This window comes from Ambystoma mexicanum, chromosome 6p (genome assembly GCF_040938575.1).
Source record: "Ambystoma mexicanum isolate Mex_15411 chromosome 6p, UKY_AmexF1_1, whole genome shotgun sequence".
NCBI classification, from domain to species: Eukaryota; Metazoa; Chordata; class Amphibia; order Caudata; family Ambystomatidae; genus Ambystoma; species Ambystoma mexicanum.
In genome coordinates, this window is record NC_090935.1 from 605,853,533 (window position 1) to 605,875,947 (window position 22,415).

At 50.3% G+C, this 22,415-nt stretch overlaps 1 protein-coding gene across 2 annotated transcripts in view; it reads right to left on the reverse strand.

Moving 5' to 3' along the window:
- The window catches only part of IQGAP2 (IQ motif containing GTPase activating protein 2), a 1,674,846-nt gene that overhangs the window by 150,147 nt on the left and 1,502,284 nt on the right, over nucleotides 1-22,415 (reverse strand). The gene's annotated exons all lie outside the window — the stretch shown is intronic.

The window sequence follows — 22,415 nt, forward strand, 5'->3', positions numbered from 1 at the left end:
ATCTTCCTGGTTGAAACAAGTGGCTGGTACAGGAAACCTTCCTTCCACTTTTCTTCTGGTACCAAATTAAATCGGGCAGATGCCCGAGCCATCATGGAATGGACTGACCCAAATTCATCCGGAGGTGAAGCTATGGGAGTATCATACTCCCCTACTGGCTCCCCATCGGCTGGGACAAAGTCATCAAAGTCATCCATTTTCGTTGTGCCAGTGTCCTTGTTTGCCGCTATATCAGTGGGCGATGCATCGCATGGTGGTGTTGGGATAGACGGTGGTGACCATGGTCGCCTTGGGGTAGCAAAGCGATGCCTGTGTGGAGGCCTTGGAAGGCTGTACCCAGGTCCCCTACTTGATGGGCCCACTATAGGTGGTAGCTGCAGCTGCTGAATCTCTGATACCAGAAAACTGAGCACTGTGAAGATGTCCTGGCACATATCTCTTGGAACATGCAGAGGGGCCCTATAGCCTGTGGGAATAGTGTGTGTGTGTGTCTCAAAGGGCGTGTGTGCCTTGCCAAACCCATGCCTATGGGGCTGTAGCCACCTGCATCCATGCAATCATGTTGTGTGTCGTCGTCGGAGCTAGTATAAATGGCCAAAGGACCAACTGAGCTCTCTGTGTGTCCTTCCGTCCAGGTTAAGGCATCCACTGGGGGCAACTGGTCTCCTGGTCTAGCCACTTCCCTCAGGGCTCTTGACACAATCGGCGTCTTTACCAACTGGGTAGTGGTGGTCGACGAAGCAGTTGTCGTGGTCGGAGCAGTCTTGGGCCTTGGAGGCAGCGAAACCCTAGCCGCAGGTTTTGACAGTGGCTGCTCCTTGTTCGTCGACACAGTGGCTGTCGATGAGGCAGTCGTTGACAAAGCGGCCGTTGATAAAGATGAGCCCATTGCAGCTGATGACGGAGCAACAGTTGACGGCAGTCTAGTCGATGTAATCATGGTCGTAGACAGCCTTGTAGTCATTGACAAAGTCGTAGGAGTGGGTGTCGCCGAGGGCTCCGAAGAGGGTTCCTTTCGGGAATGCTTCTTCGGTTTCTCCCGTGACGAAACACTATGCTTCGAGGATTTTATACCAGCCACCAGCAAGCTCACCTTAGACAGGCAAGGTGACAGAGAGCGTGTGAGTCCTGTACTAGGACCCGCATCAACCGTGTCCCTAGCAGGACCAACTGCCTGGCGCTTGGATGACCTCGGCCGCTTACCAGGTGTCAAGCGCTCTGGAGTGCGGCCCGATCTGGGATTCACCCGAGTGTGCCAGCAGGCCACGCCAGGGGCTCTGTCCTCCTTCAACCATGCCACCAACTGTCGGTAGCGGTCACTCTTGGTTTTGGCTGGAATACTTTGGCAGATGTCGCATCGGTCGTCTTCATGATCCGGATGCAGACAATAGAGACATCTTGTGTGCTTGTGCTCCTCAAGCCACACCGGGAGCAGAGCCTGAAGAGACTTCTATCTTCCTCCGACATGGCGAGGTGCGAAGTAGCCCTCATAAGGCCTTTCCAGGTTGACACGTAGTGTAGACGACGAAACTTAACCGGCAACAGAGCCCCGTTACCGGAGCCGACTCGTCATAGCAGTCTTTTACATTTTCTAAAAATCAGATATTTTCCGTAAAAAAAACAGAATATTTATCGAAAAAAGGCCTTTCCAGGTTGACACGTAGTGTAGACGATGAAACTTAACCGGCAACAGAGCCCCGTTACCGGAGCCGACTCATCATCAGCAGTCTTTTACATTTTCTAAAAATCAGATATTTTCCGTAAAAAAAACAGAATATTTATCGAAAAAAGCTCTGAGAGCAAAACTCAAGGATTCCCTGCACCGAAACGTGCAGTATAAATCTGAAGATGGCTGCCGGGGGCGGAACTGAGGGAGACGACTGTCATTGGATGGGTGAAGTATGACCCGGTCTTCCTTGATTGGATATCAGTCGAAAGGCCGTATTCAAGCTTTTAAAGCAATACTACTTTTCTCTTCTTACAGAGGATTCCCTGCCTGATGACAGGGAATATTCATGAGCCTATAAATCCATGTCAGACCCCATGCTGGAGAGTTTTATGTGCGAGTGTCTGTGCGGATTGGAGGGAGTCCGCTGTTCCAGATTACCTTCCAATTACTGCCGAGGCGACCATATCTTCCCATTTTAGAGGTTTGGAGCTTTAGTTCTTTGAGAGGCATTCTCGGTCTAGTGTAGAGTTTGTTTTGATTACCAAGCTTTGAGTTTTTCTTTCCCCGCTTGGCAGTGTTATTGGCGTAGAATTACCAGACTCCAAACCTTTACTGAGCTAAGCAATTGCAGGTCTATGCTCATCCCTGTGTCTTGTTGAGTCTGCAATTGCTTATTGAATTACACCTTCTAAGTTATGTCCAGTTCTGTTCTATCGGACTTATGGGTACATCCTAGATATGACTGGTACTCATTGAACCCAAAGGACCAGCATCAGCGTCCATGGTCAACCCTGTGTCTTGTTGAGTCTGCAATTGCTTATTGGATGAAACCTTCTCAGTGTGCAGTTACATCCAGTTCTGTTCCATCAAACTTGGACTTACGAGTATATACTAGATATGAGGACTGGTACTCAGTGAACCAGACGGTCCAGCATCAGACCAGGCCGTGTTGTTGGTGCTGTGTCTGACAATATTACGTGCAGCCGAGGTTAGTGTGTTTCTGGTCTGATGTGTGGTTTGAGTGTTGATAGCAGGAGCTTGCCTTGCCAGAGTCCTCGCCTGATTTAAGAGTGTATTCCCTTGACTGTGAAAGCAAGTCATTCCATTTATAATGCTAGAGTTTTAGTGCTAATGGGGCAATTATTCTGGGTCCCTGGTAATAATTTGCTTCGAGTGGTTGGGTATTCCCATCCTACTTTATGGTTTGAATTGTGAAAGTATACTGTATTATTGTCCCTTGCAAGAGCTCAATGTGCTAGAGACCTCAGCTGATAGGAGAGCGCAGTGCATATTCACAAGAGACAAAGAGCAAGCCCAATCAAAGCCTCAGAACATAGGTGCTTCTGGGCCCTGGGAAAAGGAGTTCAGGGCATTCCTTCCCAGACAGATGAGGGTAAGCATCACCTGATAAGAGAGCATATTGCATACCTGGTGACGACAAGATCAGGCCCAATCATATTGTTTGAAGATAAGTGTACTAGGCCGCGGGTTTGAAGTTCTGAGCATTAATTTCCAGCTAAGTAATATTCACAAAGATGGAGATCTCATGGTCTGAGAACATAGTGCATTCCCGGTGGAAGACAATGAACAAGGCCATTCATAGCGTAAGAACAAGTGCTACTATGCCTCGGGTCTGGAGTCCTGGGCATTACGTTTCTAGACTGGTAAAGCGTAGCCCAATCAACATGTTGGTGCATGAGAGCAACCAGGCGTTTATTGCCGAGCTTCTAGGATGTCAGCAGGCTCATAGAATTGAATGGAATGGATTACTGGAGCCAGCTTCCGTGTCGTGGTTGTTCTTACATGCCCGTATTGATGGGGTTCAAGCCATTTCATAGCCGCTGGTGGTAGGTCGAGTGGCCAAAACAGTCCATTCCATGATTCTGGGGAAACACCAGGTTTTGAGTGCTTCCGGAAAAAGCCATGTAGCCTTGGCTGTGTCGAATGCAGGGAGGCACAGAGTTCCACAATGTTGGTGCCAGGGTTGAGTAGGTGGACCCTCCAATCCTGGCTGAATTGGAGGAGGGAACCACTAGGAGGAGGGTCGTGCTTGACCTTGGGGTGCGGGTCGGGAGGTAAGGCATCATTTTTTCTTGTAGGTCTTTGGGGCCGGCTTTGTGCACTGCTCGGTGAGTAATGCACAGGATTTTGAAAGTGGCCCTTTGTCCAATTGGGAACTAGTGTAGGGCGCAGAGAGCAGTTGAGATGTGATCCCTTCATCCCAGTGCAAGAAGCAGTCTGGCAGGCAAGTTTTGGACCCTTTGGAGTTTGTTTATTTGGTAGGCCGGAGCACCCAGGTAGAGGGAGTTTGCATAGTCAAGTCTGGATATGACAATGGACATAATTGAAGCTAGTCTATTGGGCTAGGTGACATAAGGAAATATGTGCTTCAGAAGCCTAAGGTGGAAGTGACAGGATTTGGATACATTGCTAATGTGGTGGGACGGATTTAGGCCAGAGTCCATTGTGCAGCCAAAGTTTTTGACAGTGGTGGAGGTAGGGGGCGGAGGGCCGAGGGAGGGTGGTCAGGGATACGGTTGCAGAAATAGGGCTGTTTTGCTGCACACTATGATCTCCCTGGGTTTAGAAGGAAATGATTACTCATCATCCAGAGGTCAATGTCTGTGAGCCATACTGCTAGGTCAGGGCCGGAGGGTCGGAGGTCATTTTGGGAATTCTCAGGATGATTTCTGTGTCATTGGCGTAGTTATAGCAGGTGAGGTTGTGGGAGCGGATGATCCCGGGGATAGGGGTCATGTTGAGGTTGAAGAGAAGGGGTGAGAGGCAGACATCCTGGGGTACTCCAGTGCTCACTGGGCGTGAGGTGGAGAGGAAAGGGGGGAGATTGGTGATTTGTTTTCTGTTGGTGAGGAATGAAATGATCCAGGTGAGTGCTGCATATCAGGTTCCTAGAGAGTGTAGTCTGTTAAGGAGGATTGTGTGGTTAACAGTGTCAAATGCTGCCGAGAGGTCAAGAAGAACAAGTGCTCCGCATCCTTATGAGTCTGCAGTGACTTTGAGGTCATCCCAGATAGAGATCAGTGTGGTTTTGTTCTGTGGCGCAGGTGGAAGCCTGGTTGTGTGGGGTACAGGAGAGCAGGAGATTGGGTTGAAGGAGCAGAATGAGGGGGTCTTGGAGGGCAGGAGAGTTGATTCTTGCAGAGTGGGTGTAGAGCGGGTGGTGAGGTTAGAAAGTTTGGCGTTGACGGTGGCCATCATGTCTACGGCTGTTTTGTGGAAGTGTTCACAGAGGGAGTTGCAAAGCATTTGCGAGGAGGTGATCGGGGCAGAGGTGCAATAAGGGTTCCGGAATTCTGTGATGATCCTGTGGAGCTCTTTGCTGCTGATGCGGCAGCTCAGGATTCTTTTATTGTAATAGACTTTTTGGCCTTTCGGATCTCTGATTTGTAGTTTCGGTGATGGTGGGCGAACACCGATTTGCTTTCAGGGGTTCTGGAGGGTCGCAAATCACGCTCAAGGGAGTGGTTTTGGATTTTGAACATCTTCAGGTGGGGGATGAGCCACGTGGGGTTGGTCCTTTGTGGGAGGGAGAGGAGCTGGACGGGGGTGAGAGGAAGAAGTGAGTCGTTTAGCCCGGGGTGAAAGAGCTTGATGGGTACGGATCTATCTGTAGCTGGGAGTGAGGGGAGGGCACTTGAACTGAGATGAAGGGATAGAGGAAGCATTGGGAGGCGTGGGTAGTGTGCAAAGAGTAAAAGGTATGGTGGAGTGCTCTGTCCAGATGAGGGATTTAGGGTTGGACGTGGAGATGAGGTTGGAGGGGCTGAAGATGGCATCAAGGGTGTGGGCTGCAGTGAGGGTATGTGATATGCTGGGTAAGGTTGAGTGCCTCTAGAATGTTGACTAGGGGTTGAGTCATGGAGTTGTTGGGGACATCAATCCAGATATTGAAGTCCCCAGTAGGACGAGTGCTGGGTGGTTAACTAATGTTGCTGCAAAAGAGTTGCAAAGGCTGTTGGCAAAATGTGTGTCATATATGGGGGTCCTGTCGATGAGTAGGTAGCTGTGCGAGAGAGTGGCAGGAGAGAACGTTTGTCTAGAAGGGAATCGCAATTAGCTGAGCAGAGCTGTGTTTTGGTGAAGGTGATGGAAATGTGTTTGTGGAGGGCGGCTACTCTGCCTCCTCTAAAGGGTCTGTTGTGGGTGATGAATGAGTAGTCATGTGGGAATGCTTCATGTGAAATTGGTTTGAAATCAACCGAGAACCACCTTTCAGTGATGAAAATGAGGTCAGGATTGTTGGAGGTTAAATTTGCTGTGTTTGTTTTTGGACACAGAGCGGGCATTGATAATGAGGCGGGTGACTGTGGGAAATTGTGGGGGCAGTGCTTCCCTGGGTGTCCGTGGCTGGCACAACTGGGTTGGCTAGTGTGACCAGTGGGATGCTGTGGGTCACTGGGATGGACGGTGTGCTCAGTTGGACTGAGTTGGTAGGTATGACTGGAGGGACGGTGTTGTTCGGTGGGAGGGATTCTGTTGGTAGGAGCGAAGAGTGTGGGTGGTGGGTTGGGAGCAGGAAGAGAGAGTGGGCCTTCTAGAGAGGACTGGTGTGGGATCTGAGATGAGGTTGGTAGTGATTGGCTTGGGTATTGGTGGGGCGTGTAAGTGGAGCTGGGGAGTTTGGTGGTGTCGGGCGTGGTGCTGTTTGGGTTCGGTGCCCAGAGGATGGGTGAGGTGATGTTGTGGGTGGTTGGAGAAGGAGAGGGTTAGGTTGTGATCAATGAGGAAAGGTGAGAGGCATGGGTAACAGAGGCGGCATGATAGAGGAGCTAGGAAATGTGATGTAGGTAGACTAATGCATGGCTGGCGAGGCATGTGGAGTTGAGGGCGAGCAGTGATCTCTGCCTCTGAGCTTTGTGTGTGTGGGTGCTAGAGGTGTGTGCAAGAGGGTGGGGGGTCAGCGGGAAAGGAGGGTGTGGCAATGGTTCTGGAAAGGGCAAGACATGCCATACTGAGTGAAGGGAAAGGAGTGGTCTTATGGTGGCAGTCGGGGGGTGATGTTTGTTGAGGGAGATGTGGGTGGGGCAGGTGTAGTGGATGTTAGGCCTGTCGTGTTGGTAAGGGCAGTTGTGGGGAACAGTGGGAGTGGGTTTTGGCTGTCACAGCCCTGCCAGGATTTCTTGCAAATGGGGTTGTAGAGGGTGCGGGATGCGTCAGAGATGCATTGAAAAATGGGTGTGAGGGAAAAGGGTGGAGAGGGTGAGGGGGGACCTTTGGGATGTTTCCTTATATGAGAGTTTGACGAAGTGTGATGCGAAGAGCTGCCTACGGTTCTGGCTTTTGAGGGGTGGGGGAGCTAGGACGGAAGGATAGTTCCTGAAAATTGGCACATGGATTGTGCTGCTTAGAGGGAGGTCATGTTTTTTGGAACACCAGAGGGCGCCTCTGGTCAGAGAGAGAAAGAGTGTGTGAGTGTGTGTGAGTGTGTGAGTGTGTGAGTGTGAGTGTGAGTGTGAGTGTGTGTGTGAGTGTGTGTGTGTGTGTGTGTGTGTGTGTGTATATATATATATTATATATATATATATATATATATATATATATATATGTATCCGGCCTGGCAGGCGAGATGGGGATATGGAGAGGGTGTGGGTGGAGGTAGCTGAGAAAGGGGCAGGGTTAGGGTGTTTCTGGGTGCGCCAGAGAACTCTTCTGGTCTGGGAATGGGAGGCTGTTCGGTGTGTAGAAATGGGTGGGTGTAGGTCTTCCTGAATACCTGATATTACCAGAACAAACTTCCCAACAGCAGCATTCACTGTAAGCAGACACTAACTGGGATAAATGGGGTGTTAGTAAGCTCTGCAAACTGTGCAGAAGGATAAAGGCCACAGCATCCCGGCCAACACAATCATGCAGTGAATCGATGGAGGAGAACAGCCTTATCTCAAAAGAGCAAGTGCACAAAACAACCGTTAACAAGCCACAGAGACGGCTTCACTAGTTAGCGAGTCATCAATGCCCGCAATGCCATCCAGAACTCGTTCAGGGGATAGGTTACTCTTTGATTAAGGTATGCTTATACAGCTAAAACATTAATGACAAAAACACAGTGCAAAATTGCAAAACTCCATACAGATGTGAAACACAGTGAATCGTATAGTTGACCATACTTAGTCATTTTCTGCTTAAAAAATGAATTAATATTGTAAATAGAACCACATGCCTCCCAGGCTTTGGCCCGCCAGCATCGGACGACAAAACCTGAACGCTCAGCTTCAGCCTTCATCACATACAGAGACTTGCAGTTGAAATCATGATGGTACGTACGTGACATTGCCTAGTGCCAGTCCAATGCTCATGTTCAATCCTTCTATCCAGCTGAGTTACACTCGCCAGGCCTTAGTGGAACTATCTCCTGGTGATACTACAGTCCTGCATAACTTTTGGTATTTACCGCTTACTGGTGACGCAAGCAGTAATACCAGCAAAACTGCCCTTACGTTACATGGTTGCACATGCTCTCTATGTCTGTGAGTTTCTGCAGAATTACATGGTTTCTGCAGAATAGACATGGTTATCGGACAGCTCTGCACCTACTTTTTCAGAGGCACTTCCTCTGAGGTTTAAATTGATCCACCTAGATCGGATCACTCTCCATCCAGGTGGTGGAATAGCCATTATGTTCAAATCCAATTTAGTGTTTACTGCCATTCCATTATCACACAAATTGAAAATGGAAAGTTTGTTAGTGCACCTAGCAGTTGATGCTTCTTATTCTATACATTTATTGATTGTTTACCGACCCCCCAGTTCCCCATTCTGCTTTTTTGACCACATTCCTGGAGCTGGAAGCCTCTCATCAAGTCAGGTTTTCATATCTAGTGCTGTTGGGAGATTTTAATATTAGATCCAATTCTCCATTAGCCCCTACCCAGTGATTTCTTTAATTCCTTTTCTGATCTTGGTCTTGAGCAAACTGTACTGAAGCCACCCATAGGTTGGGCGGTAGTCTTGATCTGATTTGTGCAGCAGACTCCACTTACTGCTGTAGCTCCAGTCAGACAAGTGCTGTGGTCTGATCATTACTTAGTACCCTTACAATTCTTTTATTCGGGACCATTACACAAATATAGTCCTATTATTACCATAAAACACAACTGGCGAATAGCTAATTTGCCTCACATGGTGTCTTTCATTAATGAGACATGCTAGAATACCCCACTACTGGATTTATTTTCCTTGTCTGAAACCTTGCGAGAAGCGCTGGCCTGGTAGCCCCCTTAAAGGGCACACAGTTGAGGAAGGAACAAGTTACTTACCTGTAACTGTTGTTCTCCAGCATGGGTCTGGCATGGATTCACATGCTCATGAATATTCCCCGTCGTCAGGCTGGGAATCCTCGGTAAAGAAAAAACCAGTATCAGTTTCGTTTCTGATCTGTCTTTCGTAGTAATAACCAATCACTGGTCTCTGCGTCATACTGACCACAGCCAATGACTGCCCTCTACCTAAGCACCGCCTCTGGCAGCCATCTTCAGATTTGGAAGCACGTGAAGTGGCAGTATGACCAAGTGAAGAGCCGCAGAGGGGTAGGCGGGAGGGTTCGCATGTGAATCCATGCCAGACCCATGCTGGAGAACAACAGTTACAGGTAAGTAACTTGTTCCTTCTCCAGCATGGGGTCTGGCATGGATTCACATGCTCATGAATAAAGAATACATAGCAGTACACACATGCACAACCACGGGAGGTGGCAAAGGCTCAACATTAAGCATCACATCAACTCAACATTAAGCATCTTACCTCCTCACCAGGCTCACCTCAGGCGAACAAGTTGCGCAGCACTGCTTGGCCGACCCTGGACTCCTCCCTGGAATCCCGGTCGACGCAGTAGAATTTCGTGAAGGTGTGCGTCGACCTCCACGTAGCAGCCCTGCATATGTCCAGCAGGGGCACACCAGATAGGAACGCCGTGGTAGCTGCGATCGCTCTGGTGGAATGGGCTCTCGGACGGCCAGGCAGCGGTCGGTTTGCCAACCGGTGACAGCACATTATACAGCCGGAGAGCCATCTGGAGATGGAAGCCTTCGAGAGAGCCTTCCCCTGATTGACAGGTCCAAAGTTCACAAAGAGTTGTGACGTCTTCCGAAAACCCTTCGTGCGGTCCACGTAGAACTTCAGCGCTCTAGCTACATCCAGCGAGTGCAAAGTCCTCTCAGCCGGCGACGAAGGCGACGGGAAGAACACAGGTAACACCAAGGGTTCGTTGAGATGGAAGTCCGACGGTACCTTGGGCATGAAGGAGGGGTGCGTCCTGAGCACTACCCTCGTGTCGTGGAAAGTCAGGAAAGGGCCTGGATCTCTCCCACTCGTCGTGCGGAGGTGATGGCCACAAGAAAAGCTGTTTTCCACGATAGAAACTTCAACGGGGCCGAGTGCAGAGGCTCGAACGGAGGTCCCATGAGCTTGGTCAGCACCACGTTGAGCTCCCACGCCGGGGCCGGAGCCTTCACCGGCGGGAACGATCTGAACAGTCCCTTCATGAACTCTTTCACCAGACGATGAGACCACAAGGACGTCCGGCCCGTGGTTCTGGTGTATCGGGAGATCGCAGCAAGATGAATCTTGATGGACGCATGTGCCAGACCAGCTTTGGCCAGCGTCAGCAGGTACGGCAGTACTTGGGGAGCCGTAATCCGTAGAGGGTTAATCTTCTGTGCGTGGCACCAGACAGAGAACCTCTTCCATTTGTGTCCATAGCATTTAAGAGTCGAGGACGCCCTGGCCTTTGCAAGAACCTCTCTGCAATCGGCCGGTATGTCGTATCCTCCAAACTCTAGTGCTGCAGGAGCCAGGCCTGCAAGTTCAGCGACTTCGGGTCGTGGTGGAGGATGGCGCCTCCTTCCCTGGAGAGTAGATCCGCGTCCGCCGGCAGCTTGATCGGCGGGGACGCTGACAAGTCCAGAAGGTCCGGGAACCATATCTGCCTCGGCCACGCAGGTGCGACGAGGATCATCCTGCACCGTGACCTCTTGAGCTGGTTGACGAGCCGGATTAGCAGAGGCAAGGGAGGGAACGCGTAGAGGAACAGGCCCTCCCAGGGGAACGAGAAAGCATCGCCCATGCTCCTCGTCTGGGGAAACCTGCTGGCGAACCTCCGGCACTTGGCGTTCGTCGCCGTCGCGAACAGGTCGATCTGGGGTGTGCCCCACCGTCGGAAGAGCCGATCCACCAGATCCTGCCGTAGTTCCCACTCGTGGCACGAGCGCAGCTCCCTGCTGAGTGAGTCGGCGATGGTGTTTTTTATCCCTGCCAGATGAAACGGCACCAGAAAAATCCCTTGGGCGACGGCCCAATGCCACAGGTCCTGCGCCTCCTTGGACAGCGCTGGGGACCTGGTTCCGCCCTGTTTCCTGATGTAAAACATGGTGGTGGTGTTGTCGGTGAAGATCCTCACCACCTTGCCCTTGAGGGACGGAAGGAAGGACCTAAGGGCCCAAAACACTGCACGGAGCTCCAGGACGTTGATATGTAGGGACTTCTCCGTCGGGAGCCAGAGTCCCCTTGCGTGCAGATTTTCGGTGTGCGCTCCCCACCCTTCCAGGGAGGCATCCGTGGTCACAGTCTCCTGGTGGGCTGGGGTCTGGAAGTCCATGCCCGCCGTCAGATGCGCGCGGGTGCCCCACCACCGTATCGCTCGTCGGAAACTCTCGTCGAGCTTGATCCTTTCCTCGAAGCTGCCCGTCGTCTGGATCCAGCGCGCATCCAGGAATTCTTGCAACGGGCGCATCCGGAGCCTGCACATGGGAATGAGGTAGATGCAGGAAGACATCATCCCGAGGAGGGACTTGATGGACCTCACTTTGGCCGCGTCGGCCACCAACATCCGTTGCACCTTGCCCAAGATGGTCCTGGTCCTCTCCTCCGACGGGGAGGCCAGAAGGGACACTGTGTCGAGCCTCGCTCCCAGAAACAGTGCGACTTGCGCGGGCACCAGGTGGGATTTGGCGTAGTTCACGGAGAATCCCAGGTCCGTGAGGAGTTGGACGGTCCTTGCCGTGTGGACCACGGCGAGCTCCCTCGTCTTGGCGCGGATGAGCCAGTCGTCCAGGTAGGGGTAGACGTGGATCCCCTCGCGGCGCAGCTGCGCCGCCACCGGTGCAAGGCACTTGGTGAATACCCTGGGTGCCGACCGTAGTCCGAAGGGAAGGGCTTTGAACTGGTAATGACGCCCTTGGACCACGAATCTGAGGAATTTGCGGTGCCCCTTTAGGATGGGAATGTGGAAGTAGGCATCCTCCAAATCCAATGACGATAGGAAGTCTCCTTCCTCCAGCTGACCCAGGACGTGCTGGAGGGTGACCATCCGGAACTTCTGCGCCTTGATGAACTTGTTCAGACGTCGCAGGTTCAGGATGGGGCGCCATCCTCCCGTCTTCTTCTTCACGAGGAAGTATCTCGAGTAGACTCCGGAGCCCCGAAGCCTCTTTGGGACGAGTTCGATGGCGCCCTTTCTGAGCATCGCCTTTACCTCCAGGAGAAGTTGAGGGACGTGAAGTTCTTTCCTGGCCACCGGGGGGACGCGCGGGCACCTTCTTTGAAACTAGAGCGCGTGGCCCCGGGCCAGGGCGTCCAGCACCCAACGGTCGGTGGAGATGGACTCCCACACGCTGACGAAGCCCGCCAGCCGGCCTCCCACCGGGGTGCTTCGGTGGGGGCCCGACCCCAAGGCCGGTTCAATCCTGCTTGGACGCGGCCTTGCCGCCTTGACCTCCTTGGCGACGACGGCGGGGTCCGCTAGACTTGCCTCGTCCTCTGTAGGCCTCTTGCGACGACGAGCGGGCCGCTTGACGGTAGGAAGCGAAACCGCCGCCGGAACCTTTGGAGGCGCCCTTGCCTCCGCCGCTCCGAAAGGGCGTCCGTCGTTGCAGGACTCCAAGGGCCCGGGCCGTCTCAGTATCCGCCTTGATGGCCTGAAGGGAATCGTCCACTGTCTTCCCAAACAGGTTGTTCCCGTCGAAGGGCATGTCCAGGACTCTGGTCTGGACGTCCTGCCGGAAGTCCGTAGCTTTGAGCCATCCACGACGTCGAAGGCAAACACCGTTGCCCAGCTGGCGGAATCCAGTGTCGGCGATGTCCGTCGCCACGGTGATGGCGTGGTCCGAGGCCACCTCACCTTCCTGCAGGATCTCAAGGGCCTCCGCCCTCTTGTCGTCCGGCAGAAAATCCAGCAGAGGAGCCATCTTGTACCAGAGCTCCCTGTCGTAGCGGGCCACGATAGCCAAGGCGTTGGCCGCTTTAATCGTCGTCGCTGCCGACGAGATGACTCTACGCCCCATAGTATCCAATTTCTTTCCCTCGCCGTCCGGCGGGGAAGTCGATGTGGAGGCCGCACCCCCCCCCGCTTTCTTCCTGGCTGCCGCGGAGACGACGGAGTCCGGGGTAGGCTGCGCCCGGAGGCATAGGGGGGCCGTGTCCGGGACCCGGTACTTTTTCTCGTACCGGTCTCTTCTAGCTGGCGTCGTGGAAGGGTTCTTGAGGAGGGAAAGGCCCTCATCCCAAATGTCGTCCAACAGAGGCACTGCGAGGACCGTCTTCCTCTTGGCCTCGCGCCGCTGATAAAGGAAGCCTTCCTTTTTCTTCTCCTCAGGGCAGAGTTGGAAAAGCTCGGAAGCCCTGGAGATCATGGAGTGGAAAGATCCGATCTCGTCGGGCGGAGAGGCCCTGGTGGGAGGCGACGACGGAAAATCCTCGTCGTATGCCTCGTCGTCCGTACCCGTCGCTGCCGTGTCAGTCCCCGTATCATCCCCTCGGGTGGACGGGGAGGAGGGCTGGAAGGGGCGCGACGGTTGAAAAGGAGGTGGTGGATGGATCCTTCTTTTCTTGGTAGGGGGAACACCAGAAGGTCCCGGTTCTGGATCCCCCGACGGGAGAGGTTCCTCCGTCGGTAACGGTAGCCTCGTCCTTATCTCGGAGCATAAGGACTGTATGGCCAACAAAATGGCCGCCGAGTTGTCTTGCGGCGCTGGCAGAGGGGAATCCGACGGGCGAGCAGGGGCCCCGTCGGTATCCTCGACGATGTCGTCGTCGTCACCTGCGTCGGGGTCCATTCCGACGGGCTGGCCTTCTTCCACGCCTAGGCCGTGGCTTAAGACCTCGATCAGTTCCTCTTCTGAGGTTGAGGCCGACTCCACGACGACGCCCTGCCCCCCCTTCTTCTTCCCCACGGAGGGTTTCACGGGGGTCCTATCGATGGGCACAAAGGAAGACTCCCTCCGAGGAGGCAGGGAGATTCTGGGCCCTGAGGTCGCCACCACTGGTGCAGCCACCACAGGCTGAGCCAGGGCCGCCGCGACCGTTTCGATAGAGGGCTTGGTCGGATGGATCAAGGCCTTCACCACCTTAGGTGCGCTCACCGCCTTATCCTTGAGGGAGGGGGCACTGCCACGCTCCTCCTCTGCCTTAGAGCTCGACCGGGGCCTCTCCAGGAGCTTCGCCGGGTGCTCGGCCTTCCTCTTACCCGACCCAGAGCGTTGGCTCGTGGTTGATGGCGCCGGGGAGGGTGCGCCCTGCCTGGCGCCCGTAGAGCCCGACCGTTCGGCGCTCCCGGTGCCAGCGGACTCGCGGTGCTTGGCCTTATGTTGGGCCCCCGTCGCCGGGGCGCCCTCAAAGGTCTTAGAAGACCGCTCGGATTTCTTCTTCTTCTCGCCAGACGGGCTCTTACCCTCCAGCCAGTTGGCGAGACGTTGATGGCGGTCCTTCATGGTCCGTTCCGACATGTTGCCGCAAAACGCACAGTCCTTCTCCACGTGCGTCTTGTCCTCATGAAGGCAGTAAAGGCAGAAAGAGTGTTCGTCCTCCTTGAAGACGTTCTGCAGCTGGCATCCAGGGCAGACCCTGAACAGCTTTCCGGGCGTCGAGCTTCCCTTCTCCTGGGCCATCTCCGAGACAGGGCCTGAGAAGCTTCTGGAGTCCTCCGAAGTGTAGCTCGACGAAATCTTCACCCTTGAGGGGCACAGATGAATCCGACACGGGTCCCCGTTGATCGGATGTAGAATCGGTGGAGCTTGAGGCTCTTTTGACCGAAAGAATCGAAGTTTTTGTAAAAAGCGCGAAAAAATAGCACTAACGCTCGAGAGCAATAGCACGAGGATCCCAACACATGAACGTGCGGTAAAAATCTGAAGATGGCTGCCAGAGGCGGTGCTTAGGTAGAGGGCAGTCATTGGCTGTGGTCAGTATGACGCAGAGACCAGTGATTGGTTATTACTACGAAAGACAGATCAGAAACGAAACTGATACTGGTTTTTTCTTTACCGAGGATTCCCAGCCTGACGACGGGGAATATTCATGAGCATGTGAATCCATGCCAGACCCCATGCTGGAGAAACATCCTTCTGCCCCATGGTTTTCCGAATACCTTAGTACAACCCGCTTGAAAGTAAGGCAGGCCGAACGGAAGTGGCGCCTGTCCTACACTCATAATAAGAAGGTGGTCTACCAGCACCTTACACATGAATACTACGCAGCCATCCAGATGACCAAACAGGCTTTTTTAAGCATAAAGTAGAATCAGCATTAAATCAATAAAAGGGCCTGTTTTCGGTTGTCAAATCCTTCTCTTTGGCCACTTGCTTTGCACGCTCTACTCGCCGCTTGATCACAATATTAAGTGAAAAAAACTTTGTTAAAGGGACATTATGGTTAAAAGTAAAACCGAAAAACCCTTGAAATTCGGCAGTTATGGTACGCTAAGTAACCATAACTCGCGCCACCTCCATGCAGTGCTAAGACTAAGACCCGGGACATCAAAGATGACATCACATGAATTTCATGGCTTTTTGTTAGTGCAAGATAACCATAACATCCCTTTAACAAAGTTGTTTCAGTGAATTTCATAGGCTTTTACTAATGCTCCTTTAAGCTGCTACAAGGTCCTTATATTATACACCTCCTGCCCCCAATTAGGCAGATATGGAGTCGGCAGACAGCGCAGTAGTCCGCAGATGTTGGGTGGCATTTACAATGCACAGAATCATAGAGGAGAACCAAAAAAGATGTACCCAGCAACCAACAAACAGATGCACCTAAAATCACAACTAATGTTTTACAACATGTTCAAAAATAGTCATACATTTTTTATTTAACACATTACAATGGAATGCACCAATCACAAACCATAACTGTACACTTCATATAATCTCTATACAGATTGAGAAACAACAGGTGCTTATTGGACCACACCTTCTCCCAAAATAGTAAGCGTATTGTATTTATTTCTCTACTATTAGCTTTCATTATATAAACATGTTATAAGACGCAAGCCCTTTTCTTTCCTCACAGAAATGGAAAACACACTTGAATGGTTCGAGGAGAACTTCCCAAAAGAAGAAATTAGCGACAATAACATCTCCAATGGTATACAATACATATTTTAATGTAAACAAATAATGTATTTTGTACACACCTTTCGAAAAAAATGATTTCCATTTTTCTTACAGTACATAGTTTTCAAGAAGAAACCATGCCCCAGTTTAATTATACCCAATCCCAGAATCACAAACAGAAGCCCCATCCCCAACTATAAATAATCAAATCATGAACTTGTCCAACAAATGAGATGAACTTAGTAATGATTTCAAAGAACTTTTACAATATGTGAAAAATCATGTGATTAAAAATGTTCCCTATCACTGTCCTTCTTGCACCTGTCCCCCTTGTCCCCAGCAATCATCCCCTGCAAATTAGGAACATTTTAATGGAAGACGCTTTGATGAAACCTCACTCCCTTCCTCCCCTCATAATTATTGTACAAAAGTTCCTGATTCTCCCATTTATATATCCCATTCCGATACCCCATCCCTTTCTTGAATAAATATATTTTTTGTACTACCAATATTTTTTTTATTGTTGTGTGATATTTCCTTTTTTTTTTTAATTCCCATTATGAGTCCGCAGACACTACGACTGTATGGGGTGTCTGCACTCAAAATGGAGGTGCCCTGGAGAGGGGCGATTTCTGGACATGTCCAGTTTCACATGACACACTTTTAATTAGTCAGCAGACACTGCGCCTGTCCTATGGACAACCCAAGCACATGCGATTCCTGCCCAATCAGTGACCGCAGACCTCATCAGGTGACCACACCTGTTCGGTGTGACCGCAGACAGTTCCAAAGTGCATTTCTAGCCAATCTAGGGTATTTCAAGCAGAAACGTTACCCTTGCAAAGCTCCCAGACCCATTCTGCGTTGATCTCCCAACTTTTCAAGGCCGGTTTTCGTCTCAGTAGTCCACGGACATTACGACTGTCCGCGGACAGTTCCTCTGAAGGGACCCATCCATTACTTTTCATCATTCTCAATCTGACTGTCCCAGAGAAAGCATTTGGAAAACACCTGCTCTGCAGGCCACGATGACCACGACCACTGCCACAAACACCAGCACCACCACCTGAAGGGCCTGGAGAGGGGAACAGGTGCAGTGATAAAGAAGATGAGTATCAAGAGGAAGAAGAGGAAGTGGAGGAAGTCCCTGTCACCAGTACTCTGAGTGAGTCCTGGGTGTTGTGAGAAACCTGAAGGTGTCTTCCTAACAAGTCCCCGGGGATTTGTTATCCAGGAGGCCAGGACACGGCCATCGCTACTGGATCCAGTTCCTGGTGGTGGACCAATGAGGGAGGATCACCTGGATGGGGGGGTCCTCGGGGAGTTTAAGTGGGACACCGAAAGGTGAGACGCAGTATCCCCCTTCTTCCAACACTTTTTCCCCATCCTATAACATAGGATATTCCGAAACACTGCTCCCCCCTTTTTCCACACAAACACTTTTGCACACCACAAACACCAGAGCAGTTTACCTGACATGTCCCAATACAAGGGTAAGGCAAAGTCAGGCAATTGACCAGAATCACACACACCTGATGGCCCTTTCCCTTCCCCACAGGGATAAAAGGTGGAGCACGAGAACACAGGACGAGCAAGGCAGACCGCACCACGACTCAGCTATCCAAATACAGCAGTTCAAGAGGAGGAGAAAAGCGGCGAGAACTGAAAGGGTGACAAGGAAAGAAGCGACCTTGTTCTTTCCGACCCAAGCCCACAAAGCCTCTGTGGAAGGAATCGTAATACCACAAACAATAGCCAGCGTGTATTGCAGCAGATGTCAATGGTACACAGGGCCCTCCTCCATTGATAACCAAGCCAGGGAGAGACGCTTGCCACCGTGGTAATGGCCTTGCTCCACAGACAAGAATAGCCAAGCGGTTCATCACTACCGTTGAGTCTAGAGGAGATCCGATAAGAAACCGAACTGTGTTGAACAAAAGTAGCAAACAGCTAATTGAAGAAAAGTACAAAGGACTGTTACTACGAGAGGGGAAAACCAGCAGCAGAGGAGTCCGGTACCACGTGGGTGCTCACTCGAGACACTCTGGGCGATTACCCTATTGTTGAAACTACCATTACCAGAATGTCTTGGGAACGAGACGAGAAAGGGATCAAAGTGGTAATAGAGGGGTCTAGCAAAATCCTCTGTACAGTCAAAAGTCTTTGACCAGCAGAAATTGTAAAGCTAAAGGGAGTGAATCCTGCATCAAAAGAAAGTAGAAGAAATTGTATGATTGAAAAAAGATGTCAAGTGTGATCCCGACGGAGGGATGTAGATAGAAAAGGGGCGAAGTCTAAAGTCCCGGTGAACAGTGTGTTGACAACAGTGAACCCGACAGAGGGATGCCCACAGTGAACTGTTTAAAAAGATATTAGGACTTGTGAATACAAGAAAAGCCATAGTGAACCCGACGGAGGGAGCCTGACGTACAAGAGTGGTCTGAGCCCGGGAGAGGGGGATCCAGGGGTGAAAAGCCATCACCCAACGTCCATTTTAAAAGGAACTTTAATTTGTTATGTTTGAATACATCAGGTCCTCAAAGGCAAGAGACTTTTAAGAGAAAAGGGACTTGACCATCGACGGTCCTGATAGCTGAGAACGGAACTGTCTCGTGCTGTGGAAAGCTCGAGAGTGTGTTGTGCTCAGAAGTCCCACCTTGTCCCGTGCTCAAAACATGGGGAAGGGAGACCCCCTGGTTGCCCCATCCTGACTTTGAAAGTGAGCAATAGTCTTACAAAATGATAGTAAACTCACCAGTTTAGCCCAGACACTCTGTACCACCAAACCTCCACTTCCTCCAAACCAGTAGTTCCAGAGATGCCACACAACTCAGTGTACCTTTTCAAATTATTCATCCAACTATCACCCAACATCCACAATAGCCACATCCATCTTCCCTACACACAACAATAAAAACACCTACTACCCTCTCTCTTCCTGTAAACCACAACCAGAACACCTCATTGACTAATCCCCACAGTCCCCTTTCCATACCAGGCATCCTTGAAAGACCCGGATGGGGCACATGTCGTCAGCGGACTACCACGGAGTCCGTGGACATTGCGGCTACTCATAGCAGTTGGGGGTGGGGGAAGTAAACACAATTTATGTTATTTAATGTTTAGTATTGGATCTAAAAAGAACCTTTCCGTTTGCGGTTTGTTAACAAACACCTTTTTTCTTAAGTTTTGCTTTTATGTACAGTAGTACTGTACACTCTACATCTTCCTTTACAATTTCCTTACAGGAACTTTTTCAATGCATTCCTAAGATTGTAAAGAAAAATAGCATTTCCGACATTTGTGAAGTGAACTTCATCTTGACAAAAAAAAACATACATTATTCTCAAAAATGACATTCCTGCAGCATATAAAAAAGAAGATACAGCTTTATTGAAAAGCTGGCTTGATTCTTCCATTTGTGTACTGAAAAAGTTTGCTGAACATCTCCACGTTTGCCTCATATTTTCTTTAGAGAAAATAATCTTAGCAGCAGGAAACAGTTGCATTAGGCTTTATTTAATTTTTTACATTTATAAAGCGTACAAGCAGACTTTGGGCATCGTGGCACTGTTACAAGCAGAACTTACTTAGTTACAACAAGCTTAGTTACAACAAGCAAAAGGAAAAAACATCATGACAAGGCAGCCTGTTTGTGGTTCGAGGTTACAGTGAACTTAATATCAGACAGGTGGTAGTTACGCCTAGCAATGTTATACAGGTGAGGGCTCTTCGGTTCAATGGTTACAGGGGTACCGAAAGTAACCCGTAGCTATCTGAAAAAAGGTGTCTGGCTGGAAGTGGGGGTGTGGAACTGGTGTGGATTAGTTAAAGAGCCTAATTTTCAGAGCTTTATGGAAGGCCAGGTGGGATGTTTCATTCCTTAAAGTGATAGGGAGGGCATTCCAGTGTTTTGGAGCTAGGATTGGGAAGCTGGCACCGCCTGCTTTAGCCCTTTTATAGAGGGGGATGTTTAGCTGGTTGGTGTAGTGTGCCTGTTTGGGTCTGGTGGAGCTGGCGCAAACTATTTTCTCGGATAGGTAGGAAGGGGCTATAAGTGATAGGCATTTGTGAGTGAAGGCTAGAGTCTTGAAAATGATACGTTCTTTGATGGGAACCAGTGTGCGTCACACCTGGCTTGGGAGATATGTTCCCTCTTGGGAATGTTAAGTGCAGCCCTCAGGGCATTATTTTGGATGATTTGTAGTCTGTTGAGATTTTTCGCTGAGGTGCCAGCCAGAAGAACATTACAATAATCAAGTTTTGCTCCGATGGTGGCTCTGGCAATTGAGAGACAATTCCGAGTGGATAGGTAAGGTTTCACTGCATTGATCAGTTTCCTGGTGAATGAGGCTGAGGAGTTAATGGCACAGATGATGAGACAGTGATTATAGTGTTATTTATCTATGGTAAAGGCACTGTATTGTTTATTAGGTTTATTGAGGGTTTCCTTGGAGACGACTAGGAGGATTTCGGTTTTATCCCCGTTGAGGCAAAGCCTGTTAGCTGCCAGCCATGCTTGGATGGTGGCATATGTCTTGTGCAGTGTCTCTGTCTTTTTCATAAGAGCCAGAGATGGGGTGGAGCACCTGGGTGTCATCAGCATAGTTTGTCTATACTATTCCGAGAGCATCTAACTTGTTGAAGAGGGGCTTGGTGAATATATTGTACAGGGTGGGTGAGGTGCAGGAGCCCTGAGGGACTCTGCAGTGAATGGTGGTGGGTGCCGCGGAGGCCTGCTCTGAGAAAACCTTCATTGCTCTACCTTCAAGGAAGGGGGTGATCCAGGTAGTGGCTTCAGGGGTCAATTGGGCTGAGTATGTGAGATGTCTGCAAAGTGTCTTATGGTCCACAAGATCAAAAGCCGCAGATAAATCAAGGAGGAGAAAGCTGGTTTGCCCTTGTCCATAATTTCAGCTGGTTGGCTCTTTAGATCTAATACGGCCGACTCGGTTCTGTGGCCTGGGCAGAAACCTGATTGCCTCTTCCTAGTATGTTGTTAGATTCCAAGAACTGCTGTATTTGAATGTATGCAGCTTTGTCAAGAATTTTCAGCAGAAAGGGTACAGTGGTGATGGGCCGATAGTGGTTAGGGTAAGGATACGTCTAGCTAGAGTTTTTTCAGGAGGGGGCATACCCATGCCTCTTTCAGGCATGGTAGGATGATGCCGGATGTGAATGATGCATTAATGAATGCTGTCAAAAAAATAAAAAGAAAACATAATAAAAATTTTTTTAAAAAAATCGAGCTAGGGTGTCTGCGCAGTCTTTGATGATATTGGCAGGGCAGATATCCCTTTTGCAGTTGGAGGGTTTTATGTTTTTAAGGATGGCTAATACTTTGGTTTCAGAGACATCTCTGAAGGAGAAGAGTGCCTTCTCTTGGGTAAGGGTATTTTTAGTGGGTGAGTCAGACCTGGGTAGGGCTGCAAGGTAAAGACACTAGAGTCACAAACCACAAACTGTCCCCCCCACAATGCACGATCACAATGTCTGGACATTTAAAGTGAGCAATACTCACAGATTGAAAACAAGCTTGGCCAGTTTAAGGCACAAACTGAATGCCACAAAATATCCACTTCTGCCAATGCAATATTTCCAAGGATGCCATGATTTTCAGCATACACCTTCAATGACTGAATTGAAGTTTCCCCCAGAATCCACAGAGCCTGCCTTCTCAAACACATATCCATAGCCATTGTGAGTGCTCCCAAAACTCCTGCAAACAAAACTCTTACTACCCTCTCTTCCTGTACACCACACCCAGCAAACCCAATTGGTTAATCCCCACAGTCCCATTTCCATCCTCAAAAGACCTGGATTTGGCACGTGCCATCCACGGACTATCATGGTGTCTGTGGACCACGTAACACAGGGGCTGCCCTTCTACCATTTCCATGTTCATGTTCTCAACACTCCCTCGTTGGGTGCTTTCAAAAAGTCACACATCCATCAACCAATCCCATCCAAAACCTCTTTCAAGGCCTTGTAACACCTGTGAGGCCAAAAACCTCAGCGTCATCTTTGACTCCACTCTCTCCTTCTCCCCTCACATCTCTGACATCTCTAAGTCGTCACACTACCAGCTGCACTTACTCAGAGGTATTCTTCCCTTCCTCTCTTTCCCCCAGAAGCTCACTGTCTCCAGAGCTCTGGTTCTATCTAGGCTGGACTACTGCAACAGCCTCTTTTTAAATCTGCCTGCCTCTACTCTCCGCCATCTGCAACTCATCCGGAACAGGACCGCAAAACTTGTCCTTGGCCTCAAATCTGAAAATCTCTACACTGGCTCTCAGTGACTGCAAGGATTAAGTTCAAACCCCTATGCATTTTCCAGAAGGCCTTCTGGGGCCTGGGGCCTCAATACCTCCAACTCTCTCTTCCTAAATATCTTCCTTCTC